The sequence below is a fragment of the Lissotriton helveticus genome, chromosome 10, assembly GCF_964261635.1.
Source record: "Lissotriton helveticus chromosome 10, aLisHel1.1, whole genome shotgun sequence".
NCBI lineage: Eukaryota > Metazoa > Chordata > Amphibia > Caudata > Salamandridae > Lissotriton > Lissotriton helveticus.
Window position 1 is genome coordinate 118,784,411 of NC_136071.1, and position 16,470 is coordinate 118,800,880.

The window sequence follows — 16,470 nt, forward strand, 5'->3', positions numbered from 1 at the left end:
CTAACAAGGCAAGTCTCTCAGGTTCTCTCATAAGGATCTGTTTTAGTTCTCTAAATCAAGAGAGAAACGTTGCATAGGAAGATTTTCAACGTTCTTTTATTAAAGGGAAAGAAAGAATACACTTTCCGAGCAAATAAAAATCCACAGGAGGTGGAAACACGTCTGTGTTTTGGTGCCTTTGAAATTTTACCTTGTTGGTGTTCACAATTCGCAAACATTGTAGTCTTAAAGGAGAATTGTCTTGAAGTTCAAATAATCTATTCATCACCATGGATGGTGTTTAAATGCTCATCTCTTAAACTGTCACAATCAAGCTGGTATCCTGTCAGCCTCTCTGGTCACTCCACTAAAACATTTGTCAAATGTAGTGAGAGTTTGAATTGTATCACAGATTTCCCTTGCCCTCCAGTGGGAATTCCTTCTAATTAACAATTTTCCAAATCTTTATAAAAAAAAATCACATTCCTGAAACTAAATACCGGCTATTTCATACATGTGTATTGTCTGTTGGAATTCATGTTCAGTAAATAATGCCGAATTATATAATCAATACTATTTTATTAAATGTTGTAACAGGCATATTAGCTACAGGTGATTGTCAATCAATCAATCAATCAAAGCATTTGTATAGCGCACTACTCACCCGGAGGGTCTCAAGGCGCTGGGGGGAGGGGGTCCGCTACTGCTAGAACAGCCAGGTCTTGAGCTGTTTCCTGAAGGCGAGGTGGTCTTGGGTCAGGCGGAGGTGGGTCAGAAGGGAGTTCCAGGTCTTGGCGGCCAGGTAGGAGAAGGACCTTCCTCCTGTGGTGGCTCTTCGGATGCGGGGGACGGCGGCGAGGGCGTGGCTGGTCGATCGAAGCTGGCGTTTGGGAGCGTAGAAGTTGAGGCGGCTGTTGAGGTATCCTGGGCCTTGGTTGTGTAGGGCTTTGTGTGCGTGGGTGAGGAGCCGGAAGGTGATTCACTTGTTGACTGGGAGCCAGTGAAGGTCTCTCAGGTGTCCGGAGATGTGGCTTTGGCGGGGGATGTCCAGGATGAGTCGTGCTGAGGTGTTCTGGATCCGCTGGAGTCTCCTCTGGAGTTTGGCGGTGGTTCCGGCGTAGAGGGAGTTGCCGTAGTCCAGACGGCTGGTGACGAGGGCCTGGGTGACCGTCTTCCTGGTCTCGGTGGGGATCCACCGGAAGATCTTACGTAGCATGCGCAGGATGTTGAAGCACGACGAGGAGACGGCGTTGACTTGTCTGGTCATGGAGAGGGAGGAGTCCAGGATGAAGCCCAGGTTGCGTGCGTGGTCTGTCGGTTTGGGTGCGCTGCCCAGGGCGGGGGGCCACCAGGAGTTGTCCCAGGCGGAGGGTGAGGATCCCAGGATGAGGACTTCCGTCTTGTCCGAGTTCAGTTTCAGGCGGCTGTTCGACATCCATTTGGCTACGTCTGTCATCCCTTCGTGCAGGTTGGCTCTGGCGGTGGTGGGGTCGTTGGTGAGGGAGAGGATCAGCTGGGTGTCATCGGCGTAGGAGATGATGTTGAGGTTGTGCTGGCGTGCGATGGCTGCGAGGGGGCTCATGTATATGTTGAAGAGTGTTGGGCTGAGCGAGGAGCCTTGAGGAACGCCGCAGATGACTTCGGTGGCCTCCGATCTGAACGGGGGGAGGCGGACTCTCTGTGTCCTTCCGGCGAGGAAGGAGATGATCCACTCCAGTGCCTTCTCCTGTATGTGCATGGTCACTAAAAACACTCTTTTGTTGCAGGCAACCATTTCATTATATGACTATATGGGCTATAGCAAATTTATTTTGTATGCATGTATACATTGGTAGGGATGTATATGTTTGTTTAAAGTCATGCAGTTTAATCACACAAGTGGTACTGAAATCTTATCAATGGATTTAATTTATTCTAAATGTTGGCAAATGGAACAAGACTGTTTTGCATATTCAGCATATAGTGCCTCATTAGCTTTGTATTGCAAAGATGATAAACTGAGTAAAAAAACAAAGATTAGTATACAGTGTGTGTGTTTAATGTGAAGAATTATCCATTGAGAGACCACAATGTAAAAGAAGTACTGCACAGTAAGGTAATATCCCTAACCCACAGTATGAAGTACCCTTTAAATAAGCCAGTGTCACACCTTGTTATACACCCTAAGATGAAGATGGGACACTAAAGGATTATGGGCTTATTTTTGACCCCCAGCGTCACTTTTGCGCTGTAGTTGCATCACTTTTTGTGATGCAGTGGTGGCTTAAAATATGCGCCACCTTGCGTACTATTTAAAAAGTGATGCATCTAAGCAGATGTGTCACTTTGTAAAGCCCTGCACTACATTATACCTGCATCAGGTATAATGTATGCAGAGTGGGCTTTTGCACGTATAAAGCCTCGTAGAAGTGCCGCAGTGAAATCTATCAGATTTCATAGCGCCAATTCTAGGATTCTACTGCGTCAATATCGTATGCCTGCCCCACAGCAGGCATAAGGCTGATGCAGGCCCTTTCACATGGGGCCTGCATCAAGGATGCATTGCTGGAGTTGCATTCATTTTCATACCCCCCTCAGCAATGCGTCACTTTTGCGCTGACAGATACGTCAATCACCAGGAATGACAGAAGACATATCTGTCATTCCTTGTGACACGATGCGTCGCAAGGAATATAGTGCCTCATTACGATACAGTAAATATGACGCATCCATCATGTCTCAAGGAGGGCGCAGTGAAAATTTTTGCATCTCTGTTTTCACGCAGCGATGCCACAATTTTTATAAATGAGGCCCATATATTTTTTCCAGCCTCAATATTATAGTGATCCCAGCTACTTCCCACATTCCAACTCAACAAGCTTGTTCACAGTTACACTATGGAACATTTCTGTTTGAACATTGTATTGGCCGATCATCATTCAGAAATACCTGAAACATTACGAGCACAACACATTTCCCCAGATTTTTTCAGGATGTGGTACATACTTTTGAAACTTTGTACATATGGCAATGAGTGTGTCATTGGTTCTTGTTTGCCATATATTCCTACACTTGTGCATAAAGTCAGTCACCTTCCATTTCAGAACCCTAAAGGAAGCAAACCTTTTTTACTTCTTTCTTTTCAACTCGTTTGTGTTAAAATTATGATTCATAATACATCATTTTTAATTGCATTAGACACACATGACTGACTCAAATAAAGCAAGACAAAACGTTCAATTCAAAACCTTTTTTATATTCACTTTCTAGTCTTAGAATGTCTCCTACTGCAGTGCATATCCTTTATCTTTATTCTCCAGCAGTAACTACTCTACAAGTTCTGTTACAGTGCTATGACATTTCTTATGATTTTAATATTCATGTGTATTTGTAAGTCCATGAACACACTTCTTCTCTATTGGGCATCTGGTATTATTAAACAGATTTATTTGCTCCACCCCTTTCACATCTCCCTTGGCCACCCTTTAGGAGTCAAGTGTGCATGCATAGAAAAAATCCCTCTTACCTCAATACCTGCCTTAAATCGATATTGCCATGTATATCCTACAGCATCTATGCATGTAAAGCAAATTGGCATACCTAAGAACATAGTCAGTGCTATAGTGAAACAGAATAAAGAAAGAATTAGCAAAATAGCTCTGTACTCTATGGTGTGCCACCAGTGTAGTTGCAGCATAACTCCGCCCCCCATGTACTTAAAATCTAGTGCATCACTCTCACTTGAGAGCACAGAGAGGATAGCAGATGACAAATCTATGCTACAATTCCTAGCAAAGACCTCAGAAATTATAGTATTTCTTTGCCAGCTTCACACAGCTGCTTAATCTACTATTTACACAGATGTTGGTCACTGGAATATATATAACAGTTGCTTTCTGTTCCTGAATATAAACCCACTTACAGACACTTTCCTCAAATTGATAAATGCTCATCTTTAAATTTTCAGAAAGGTGATGCTGAACTTACCAACGTTGCTACTATTTCAAGCAAAACTTCATTCGGACTGAGTCACAGAAAGAATTAACTATTATTTTTTGTGTTGGCCGGACAATGTTGTAGAATACATATAACATTTATGAATTTTAAAGGCAATTGGACAAATGCCTGGCAAATCAGTTATTATATATATATATATATATAATATATATATATATATATATATATATATATATATTCACTGAAAAAACCATAGGTTATAGACCATATATAGTTAGGAATTAGCATTTACAAAACCTTATTTTACTCACACAAAACCATTGAAATTCCATATATAGTTAGTTGCACTAACTATATATCGCGCACCCGCAATCCACTGCTGATGATGTCACATATTACATCATTCATGACATGGTCAGTGACATCACTGATGACATCACTGATGACATCTGAAATGACATCACTGATGACATGACTGATAACAACATCCAGTGATTTTTTGTTTCTGTAAAGTTTAAATATGTCTTACATATTGAAGATTGAGTGGATGTGTAAGTGTCTGGACGAAGGATTTAGTAGGTGCATGACTAACTGTGTGAGTGAGTGATTAAATGTGTCTCACTGAGTGCATGGGTTAGTGACTAAACTGTCTTAATTTGTGCATCATTATGTCTGTTGTTCTGTAAACTGCTGGCTGTGTTGATCAGTAGCTGTATGAGTAACTATATGGGTTATTGATTGATTGCCCAAGTATTTGTATGGGAGACTGAGTGTGTGTGTGGCTGGCTGGGAGGTGTGTGACTCTGTGCAGATCAATGTGTACTTGTATCAATGATTGTATAAGAAGGTAAGTATGTGTTAGTATATGTTTGAAAATGTAAGGTGCTCCATGTTTAACTGTATAGACAAGAAAATGGAAGTGTCATTGATTCTTTACATGACTGACTAGGTGAGTGAGTAACTCCATGGATGAGTGGCAGACTGTGACTGTCTGTATAGGTGTATGAGTGCATATGATAGTGTTGTAAAGATGAGTGATTGTATGTATGAATGATTGTATGGGTGAATGAGTGAAGGTGTGTGTAGACGTAGGAATCAGTGAGTGCGTATGTAGTAACTAGTATTGGTGTGTCAATGGTTTCAAAAATTATACTCTGTATTTAACACTGGGTGAAACAGAGGTTATATTAAAATGTGAGGAGATGCATTGTATTGTCACATGAATGATATCATCAGTGATGTGGTCATTGATGTCAAATGAGATGTCATCAGTGATGTCATCAGTGATGTCATTTGAGATGTCATCAGTGATGTCATCAGTGATGTCACTGACCATGTCATGAATGATGTAATATGTGACATCATCAGCAGTGGATTGCGGGTGCGCGATATATAGTTAGTGCAACTAACTATATATGGAATTTCAATGGTTTTGTGTGAGTAAAATAAGGTTTTGTAAATGCTAATTCCTAACTATATATGGTCTATAACCTATGGTTTTTTCAGTGAATTTTCAAGGTTTTGTAAATGCTAATTCCTAACTATATATGGTCTATAACCTATGGTTTTTTCAGTGAATTTCATTGGTTTTTTAACAGCTAATATCTGTAGCTGTAAAATGTATTCTTCTTTAAATCCAAAAATATATTTTATATGTTTATGAATAATTTTTTTTTTAAATATTTTTTTTTCTTCGTTCCCGCTTCGCGAATCGGGAAGCTTCCCGTTAGCTGACCTTGATGCCGCGAAATAGACCGCGAGCCGGTAAACGTTTCTTTACCGCAACTGCCGCGTTAGAAAACAACATCGTGACGCCTCCCGTCCGCATGACGTTTCGCGTTGTCGCGTGATACGTCATATGACGTGCTACGTTAGCGAACTGGTACGCGAAGCGAGTCGCAAAGCGCAGGTTTCTGGAAGCAAACCGGGAGGCCCTGCAAAGCGCTTAACGTAAACACAGCAGGTCATGTGACTTGGTAATAACACTTTTCATTGGTTCATTTCACTTTTGGTTTCCTAATGATGTAAGACTAGGTCATATAATCTAAAATGAACACTTTTCATTGGTTGAGAACTCTTGTTTTTCCCAAATGATGAAAATCCCTCCTTCTTTCCTCACTCTGACTTTCATCATTGTGAGAGAAAGACCCTTTGTGATCACTGAGCAATGGCTTCTTTAGTAGCTTCAGCTGGTGCTTCCCCACCACCTCCACCACATCCAAGGAAGAGTGGACCACCTGCTCAAGTTATAATTCAACAAGAAGAGGAAGAAGAGGAACAGGACGACGAGCACGAAGAGAGGCAGTTTTTGCCTGAGCAGCCCAGGACGTCTCACCGGAAAGAAAACTTCATTTGGCAATTTTTTTAAATTCCCAAAGGTCAGAAAAAAGTAAATGCAAGATACGTAACTTGCCTTATATGTCAAGATAGACTGTTCAGAGGAACCGAGAAAAAATACAGTTTCGGAAACTACACAATGCATCGCCATATGACTAGGTGGCATCCTAACAACTACAGTGCTGCACAGTTTCGGAACGACCTAGATAATCTCCCTATTATGGCCAGAAGATCTGTTGTACCAGAAGTAACGGGACCAGAGGGCAGGGAGATGGTGCCAAATATACAAATGAAATTTGGTGAAGTAAAACACATCTGCGTATTTTGCGATGGATTCATTTCCTACGGAGAAAGAAGCATCACTCTGATCAACAGAGCTATTGACTATCATATACAAGTTTGTACGAAACGCCCAAAATAATAAATACTTCTTTTTTTGTTTTGTTGCTCCTGTTGAGCCCTTTACAATGAATCGTTTTCATTGCCCCCTCCAAGAAAAACCCCAAAAAATATAAAACTGTTCAGAAAAATTCAAAAAAAGTAAAAAAATGTTCCGAAAAATAATAAAAAAATATAAAACAACAAAAACAATTAAAAAAAAGTTCTTTTCAGAACTACCTCCCCGTTATTAAAAAATTGGTACAGTATTTGGAACTGTGCCAACCTCTATTTCTCTTAGTTCGCTTCCCAGTTCGCTCGCCGGTACGCGAACCGGAAGCAAACCAAAAACAGTAAGTATAAGGGAAGGAAACAGACACTTATGTTAAAAGAAAGACAGCTATAGGGGAGTAAACTAGAGATACTATTACCCGTAATCCACTGCTGATGATGTCACATATTACATCATTCATGACATGCTCAGTGACATCATCAGCAGAGGATTGCGGGTTTTTTGGCAACGTGCCTTATCCACGGTTTAATAACGCTGCCTTTTGCTTTATATAAGTTTTCAAATTGTATGAAATATATACCAATAGGTCGTTATGAACCTTTAGGTAGTGCTTTTCTTCATGAGGTCTGGTCGCTTCCATACACATACAGATGTTTCAAAGATGATCAAGAAGTTTATCTGAATGGAGAGGAATGCACTGAGACGCCAGATCATTCACTAATGTGTAGGCACATACAGTTACACGGTTCATGCAACAAACACCGACCAATTATGGCTTGCGTGTTGCAAGGCACCCAGTTCCTGCTATCATCCCCACGTTCAAGTTGTTGGAAAATTGTAGTTATTTGATGCTCAATAATGAAGATTGTTCTGGGTTAATTAAAAGTATTCCTTTTATCGTAACAGTAAGTGAACGGGTTATTTGCTGCAGAAATGTTCTATTTCCTCCCACACATGAACATAGGGAGTTTTCAATCTCGCCACAAATACCAACCTTGGGAGCAGATTTCAACGGCATGGCAAGAATAAGAGCTCTTTTGTCTCAGAGAGAGGTGGCCTTGAGTTCGGCCCGTGAAACTTTCGTGCTTCACATAGCGAACACCCGTACAGAGGTGCAGACCCTTTTCAATTCAGATTTGCCTTTCCATTTCAGCAAGATGGTTCGGACTATCTCTAATGCATCCTCCACAAAGGCCCTGGCGCACTTTTTTAAAGTTGTTACCAGTGGTCTCGTGACTTCATTTGAGAAAATCTTTGGAGTCATCCCTGCTTTCTTTCATTGTATTTTTTCCACTCTGCTTCGTGGATTGCCATTTTTACTTGCATTACCAGCGGACGCTCTTGTGCTTTTTTACATTTTTAAATATGGATGTCCCTCCTATGCAACCTCCCGCCCTGCAGCTGCTGACACTGTTCCGCAATCGCATGCTAGAATATTATGGCACAATGCCGTTGGCGATATTAAGCACGGCATATGGATTATCTTTTCGATTCTCCTACTTCACCTGTGTCCAGCCTGTATTTCACTGCCTGACCTGTGATTTCGATTGGGCCATTGATTTGTGTCTCTGCGGACCGGTTTCTCCTGACGTCGACTTTAATCAGCTGATGACTCCTATCATTACTCACGAGTTGGTTTGTCCTGGCGAAAGGATTATGGCTGTGGCATTGATGCATGGACTAATTGGTCCCTGGAATTTACTGGCGGCAACACAGTCTTTCTTGGAACAGAGCTTTCTTGAAAACCCACCGAGCTGTCCTCTGATGGTGATAGAGGATCCGGTGCTGGGAGAGCACGTATGTTCTTTTCCGCTTTTAAATTGGATGGCTGAACTGTTTTCGGATGAAGACGGTGACTTCCTATTGGAGGCTGTTGCAGCTTATTTTGCATACACAGTTATGTCATAGACCTTTTTCATGTTTGATATGCTGAGTACTAGCATTTCATTGACAATTCATTGACTTATTTGTCAAGTTTTTATTATTTACCTTGCCTATTGGCTTAAGACTCGATAAAGTACTTGGCTGTTTTATTTTTCTTTAGCATTAAATTTTCCTAGTTTTTAATGCTTTACCTTGCGGACCGTCCACATATAAACTTGCAATCTGCTCTCATGAGATGGCACTTCTATTATCTTATTCAGTTCGTTTCCGGATCATGGGGAGGTGTCATCTACGTCCTGGATATCTTTACACCGTGTTAAGTTAGCATGGGCTCATTACCGGTTTAAACGCCATTTTTCCTTTTTTGCAACTTCTGCACACGACACTTAGTTGTTGCTTTAGCTTTCAACCTAGTAGTTCATCGTGGTTTACATGAGAATAATATGTTATTGCTCTACTATCTGCTTTGCTTGTTAAACTATATCTGTACAGCGAGTGCTAAAGTTTCAAGAACAACACGATACAGAATTGTTATGAGGTCTGATCTCCACGACTTCATACTCATAACATAAGTGCAACTTCTGCCAATTCTGGGCATGAGGCGGGTTTTATATTGCTTTGCCGAACACACATACACAACACTTGATGCGGTTCACATGAAGAGAGAGCTGGTGTATGCTGATGTGATTCCTTCAAATCTAAGACACTAAAGTATGGGCACGCCCTAAACCAACACAAAGAGACCTTCTTAGCAAATAATATAATATGTGTATTAGGGAGGGTGAGATATAAGCAGCCGCGGCCCGTGGAGGGAGTTACGGTGAGGCAGGGAGGCGGGGAGGGGGAGAAGCAGGGTGGAGCCCTCTCCACCCTGCCCCTCCCCCTCCCCGCCTCCCTGCCCCACCGTAACTCCCTCCACGGCCCGCGGCTGCTTATAAGTGTTGCTAACTCTTATTCATTTACAGCATGTTAACATACTGTCACCATTCGCTTTTTATGTACTAGTAACTATGCTGGTAATTTTGCTACTGATAATATGTGTACTTGTATTATCTAAGATACTACGCCTGAGAAGACGGCATTAGTAAATAAACATTTCAAATACACATGTGTTCTTCTTAACTCCATGTTCTGGTTTCTAAGAAATATATAACGACCGACTGTTCATGAGTTCCACGTATCCTGAGGTACTATAAGTTCATATTCTGGATTGTCTAAACATTGAGAGTTTGTTATATCCAATGTGACACTGTACCTAGCTTGCTAAGGGGTTTTTGATTACTAAGGTGAGTTTTGGGACACCCTAATTCGCCGAGGTTCCAATCCTCTGTCCACAGTTCTGTGTGAGAACAGAAACCCTGTGACAGGGGCACCCCCGACCCTTGCTGGAGCTTCATCACACTTGCGATACAACTCCAGCAATGCGCCACCTTTACGGCACAGATACATCACGCATCTGTGCTGTTTTTGCCCCATGATGCGCCGCATTGTAAATGCAGCACACCATAGGTGACGGAACAGCGGCACAGAATGACTAACACATCCCTGGTGATGCGCCAGTCATCATAAATCTATCCCTATGCTTCTTATCTTGTTAGAGATGAACCGCCATATGTATCATCAAAGTTTTTTGCATTTCCTAAATAGCGAACTTTAAGGAATAAATAGCGATTCTTTACCATTCCTAGTTTGCGATGAGCTATTTGCTAATTACAAATTACCCATTCATTTCCTTCATTTCCATAGGGCGGTTGGACTCACTTTTAGCTCGAACGGCTGAATGGATTTGCACGAAACTTGGCAAAATTGTAGGGACTGGTAGCCCAATGTGCCTTTGCTATGTCTCAAGATATATGCTCCAGTGGTTTTTACGAAAATTAACTTTGAAAAATATATATTGGGCTACATTGGCCTATATATATGTTGGAACCCAAATGTAGCCCAACGTAGCCCAATGAAGCCCAATGAAGCCCAATGTAGCCCAATGTAGCCCAAAGATGGCCGCCAGAGACGAAAAAAAACAAATGTAGCCCAAATATCAGCCAGATGTAGCCCAACTATAGCCCAGTGACAGAATGACCAATCAGCGTCGCAAACCTCCGTTACGCGAAGCGGAGCGCTGTTACAGATATATATCTTTTTTTGAACGTTAATTTCTCAAAATCCACTGGAGCACATATATTGAGACCTAGCAAAGGCACATCAGGCTACCAGTCCCTAATATTTTTCAAGTTTCGTGCAAATCCATTCAGCCGTTCGATTATTATTATTTTTTTTTTTTTTTGCCCCGCGGGGCCCTTTTAAAACCTCCACATCAAACCTAGGGGGTCAGCGAGGATCTACTATTCCCCCTTATGGTCATTTGCCCCTTCGCTTTCGCCTCCTCTTGTCTCTCGATCCTACCGAGAGACAAGATGGCGGCCGCTACGGACTGTTTGGAATGTTGACAGACGCCGGAGAACCAATCAGCTTCGCTTCACAAAGCTCCGTTGCGCGAAAAGTACGCGTCCTGGAGCGCTGCCCGGTCCGCTGTTACAGATATATATCTTTTTTTAAACGTTAATTTCTCAAAATCCACTGTAGCACATATATTGAGACCTACAAAAGGCACATCGGGCTACCAGTCCCTACAATTTTGCCAAGTTTCATGCAAATCCATTTAGCCGTTCGGGCTAAAAGTGAGGCCAACCGCCCTATGGAAAACTCAATGTTAAAAACACGTTTTGGGACCCCCCTTTTTTCTCGGCCCCCCCTTGACGAACCCCCCCCCAAATTTTCCAGGGCTGCTCAGAAACAAAATGTGCCATTTTCCTGAAAATTTCAGCCAATTCCGTCCACAAACGCCAAAGTTATTAGACATAGAATTTTCAAAAATCCCATAGAGAAAAAATCCTAACTATATATACCTACTGGCGACCGCCAGTAGGTAATATATATATATATATATATATATATACATATATGTATATATATATATATATATATATATATATATATATATATATATATATATATATATATATATATATATATATATATATATATATGATTACCTACTGGCGGTCACCAGCAGGTAGTTATAGTTAGGACCTAGCTACCATAGGAAATCCACAACATTCTATTGGGAATAACTTTGGCGCCGGTTGAGGAATTTGCGTGTAATTTTCTAAAATTTGTACAGCTCCGCTGCGCTCCTTCCCTGAAAGTTTCGGGGGGATTCGTGAAGTGGGGGCTGAGAAAAAAGGGGGGTTCCAAAACTTGTTTTCCCCATGTTAATTTCCATAGGACGTTCTGACATGTCTACAGCCCGAACCGCTGAACGGAATTACGCGAAACTTTGCCAAATTGTAGGGAGTGGTACGCAGATGTGCCTTTGCTATATTCGGTGAAAATTGCTCCAGTGTTTTTTTGAAAATTAACTTCAAAAACACATATATATCTATCGGCGCACTCCGAGCGCTCTCCGGTACGCGTACCGGGAGCGCACCCGGCGAGCTACGGGAGTGCGCGAGCAGAAAGCTGATTGGCTGTCAACATTCTAAACAGTCCGGAGAGTCCGCCATCTTGTGTCTTGGTAGAATCGAGACACAAGAGGTTAAAAAAAAGGGGGAAACGATTAAAAGGGGGCAGGGTAGACACCCCCTGACCCCCTAGATTTTTTGAGGGAGGCCTAGAAGGACACTGAAGGGCCAAAACACTATTTTTTAAAACATTTTTGCAGGGTAAGCGCTGAGTGCGTTCCCGTGTACGCTCTCCGGTACGCGCACCCTGAGTGCACCACGGGGAAAAACAGTGTAAAAAAATAGAGTAAAAAAATAATGTAGAGTGTTTAGAGGTAAGTTAGCTCTGAAAAGAGCTGTTGTGTTATGTGGGTGTTTTTTGTACCTACAAGTAGGTACCAATGCAGAGTCTCAAATTCAAGAGGAAGACTCTATTCCCCTCATCTGTAAAATGTACACCATCTCTCTCATAGATGCCTTGCATGTTGTAACGCAAGTTGTTGTGGTAAATGGAGCCCATACCATAGTCTCTGAGGAAAGCAGAAACAGATTTATTTACATGTTTCCTTGCTTTCTCAATCTGTGGACAAAATTGTAATCTACCATGTCTTTAAAAAACATGTACTTCCATATTTTTAAAGACATCAACTTAGCATATTATTCACCCACATCCATTTTAAATCAAGCTTCACTCACAGTGTGATCTTAGGCACATGATCTGGATGTTACATTTAATCAACCATGTCTCTAATGTACTTCCATATTTTTAAAGACATCAACTAAGCATATTATTCACCCAGATCCATTTAAAATCAAGCTTGACGCACAGCGTGATCTTAGGCACATGACCAGTATGTTACATGTAATCTACCATGTCTGTCTCTGCAAGCAGTATGTGTGTCTCTGCTCATATTATTTCACTGTCTCTACAGGCCAAAAACAGGCCACTTATATATAAGCAAGACATAACATTAATTAGTAAATCGTTTTTTTGACACAAAGCAAAGCACATGTAATGTAAATCAGTCTTTTGTTGTATACTAGTGTTTATATGGTTTACTTATTATAATTGCTATGTAATATGTTTGTAGTGGTCTATAATATGTTATTTTTTCTTTACCACAGATTATAATCATCTATACAAAGAAACAGAAATATGCCATCCATACAAAGACGAGAAAAACTTTATTAAAAAAATGTAAGGTCTAAGGAAAAAAAACAACAAGAGTCAACCAAAACAAAATATTCAGAGAAAAAAAAATGCTCCTGGTAAGGAAACTCAAAATTTTCTCAGGAACTTATTGAAATGTAAAAAAAAAAACATGTGTTTTCAAACAAGAATAAGACATCTGTAATTAGAAAGAAGACAGTGTGTCCCTTTAAAAATGTTAGACCTGTACAAGGAGATGATATTGTCTATAACAAAAGAAGGAGAAATCAATTTATTGAAATTCGTAGACGAATGTGTTATAACAGAATTATATCTAATGTATTAAAAAATGTAAAGAGGTATCAAAACAAGACCGCTTTTTACAAGAAAAAAAAAACATAGTTAATATTGTGGATGAAGCATTTAAAGTGAAAAATAAATTGTTTAGTTTAGTAATGAATAGAATTTGTACACTCGATAAGGTAATCAATGTGTTCAAATCAAAATGTAAGTGGAGGAGAGTAATTAATCGGACACATTTTTGTGATGTTTTTTCTGGAGAATGGAAGCATAGTTCAAGTTGTGAGCCATTTTTTAATGAAGAAAGTTACTTTCAGGATTATGATTTGGTGCATGCAGTTGACACCAGTGGTCGAGCATATGAGGTGAAGGACAGTTGTCCGGTTGAAAAAGAAGAGATTGTGCCTAGAAATACAGAAGAGGTGTTAGCTGATGAAGTTTTAGGCAGATGTCCTAAGGCTCCAGTGTATACTTGGAATTGTAGTAGTATTTGTAGTGTGTGACAGGATCCAATTGATTTGTTTCGTACTTTCTTACGGACATATACTAAGAAAAGTGTGAAACAAAAAATGAAAATTTTACAAGAGTTAGATCCTTGTAGAGTGAGAGAAAAAACAGGTTTGCAAGTGCATTCACTGGCTTGTCTTTCAAGAAAAGTATGTCAGAGTGTTTTTCACCATTTTAGGATGTTAGCAGTGCATCATAATAAAGTGAGGAAATTAGTGAGAAGGTTGTATTATGCAAAAAGTCCAGCACTTAAACTAAAACAGTTAAACAGTGCTCTTTTGCATGGAACTGAATTAGATTTGTGATGAAATTGAGTTTTGTTACTTTGGTGAAAAAGAGGTCAGTGCAGAAATTGATACAGTAATAGAAGGTAATGTAGAAGAGAATGTAGAGATTTTAAGAACAGAAACATTTGAAAATGAAATTACAAAGTTTAAGGTCAATTCAAGTGAAAGGCCTAATTTTACTTGTGTGTGTTGTCGACAAACTTATTACAAGCATCAGACTAGATTAGTTGATTTATATGTAAAAAGCGAAAAGATAAATAATAATGAGGGGAAGGATTTTGCAACTTATTTGTTGGTTGAAAATTGTTTTGATTTGGGTTCTGATCAACGTATTTGTGAATATTGTTATAATAAATTAAATGAAAACAGAATGCCTGCTAGAGCTGTTCATAATAATCTGGAGTTGGTAGACATTCCTTCTGAATTGATGGATTTAAATACCTATGAGTCTATTCTGATTCAATGTGTGCATCCTTTTCAGGCTATTGTTCGCATGGAGCCTAAGACAGGGAAATTGCCTCCTTCAGATATACAGAGAGGATTAAAGGGACGAGTTGTTTATTTGCCTCTAGATTTTAAGAAAAATATTGATACAATTGGTGTCGAAAAAGTAGAAGAGGAACCTCTGGTTATTCTAGTTAATGGTGTTCCGACAAAAAGTAAGAAAATCTGGCAAGAATTAGTGGATGTTAGGAAAGTCAAAAAGGCAACGTTGTATCTGGTAAAAAATAATCAGTACTATAAAAATGTGTATGTGGGAGAAGAGGAAACAATTGTACAAGACTACACTGATGTCTCTGCTGGGCAAATAGAAAAAGTTGATGTCTCTAGAAGTGAAGAAATTTATGAACATTATAGTGTTCATCCATTGCATTCCAAAGAAGTAATGGGGAATGCTATTGACTTGTTTCAGATGAAAAAAGCCAAAGGAAGTCCCATTAGTGTATGGGAAGAAAGTTTGGAAGATCGTTGTTTTCCACAGTTATTTCCAACAGGTGAAGGTGGACGATATGACGACCGACCTGTTCAAATTCCTGCATCTGAATACCGGACTTCAAGATTATATGCGGAAGATCCAAGGTTTCGTCAATGCATTCCATATTTGTTCCATCTACTGTTTGAGAGTGATTTGTCTGGACTTTCCTATGCAGTAAACCATATACTGAAAAGTGGAACACATCTACAAAATGTTTCGGCAAGGGATTTTATGGATAAAGTGAAACTGCAAGACAGTGTTTTGGAATCTCAGCTAATTAATCTCATGGCATGTCAGCGTGGTACTTACGAGTATTGGTACCGTCGTCATGGGGAATTAAAATGTATGCTAAGAAACTTAGGAGCTCCTACATGGTTCCTCACTCTTAGCTGTGCTGAGTATGCTTGGGAAGACTTACTTGAATTTCTACGAGAGGCAAATAAAAACATTGAAAATATTGAATGCAAGACACCTGGAGAACTGTGCTCTTTGGATCCAGTTAATGTATGCAGATATTTCAATCAGAGGTTTGAAGCTATGATGTCTTTTATTACAAACAAAAAAAATCCTCCGCTTGGAGAGGTGTTGGATTTCTTTTGGAGAAAGGAGTATCAAGCAAGAGGTGCTCCTCATATACATAAGCTGCTATGGATTAAAGATGCACCAACATTTGGAACAGATTCAGATGAGAAAGTGATGAGTTTCTTTGAGCAGTATTCTACACGTGCTGTTCCGAAAAGTACAGAAGAAAACAATTTAAGACATCAAGTTTTACGCTTTCAAACCCATCGTTGTCGGAAATACTGTCGTCGAAAATACAAATCCAAGGACAAGTTCTACACGAAATGTCGTTTCGCATTTCCACGTCTAGTAACATCGAAAGAAAGAGTCAACAATTTTATGTCTTCTCTGCGACATACTGTGACAAGAAAATCACCCAAAAATACATACAACCTAAGAAGAAATGAGGAATCCAAATTCATAAATGACTACAACCCAGTCATTTTGCCCATGTGGAATGCTAACATGGATATTCAATATGTAGCTGACAACTCTATTGCTGTGGCTCGATATGTGACGTCTTACATCAAAAAATCAGAAAAGACGGAACTGAAGGAAATGTGGGAGGAAATTTCATATGAAAAGAGTCTAAGCAAGAAATTATACAGTTACAGTCTGAAGATGTTGTCGCATCGAGAAATTGGAGCATATGAATGTTCTGA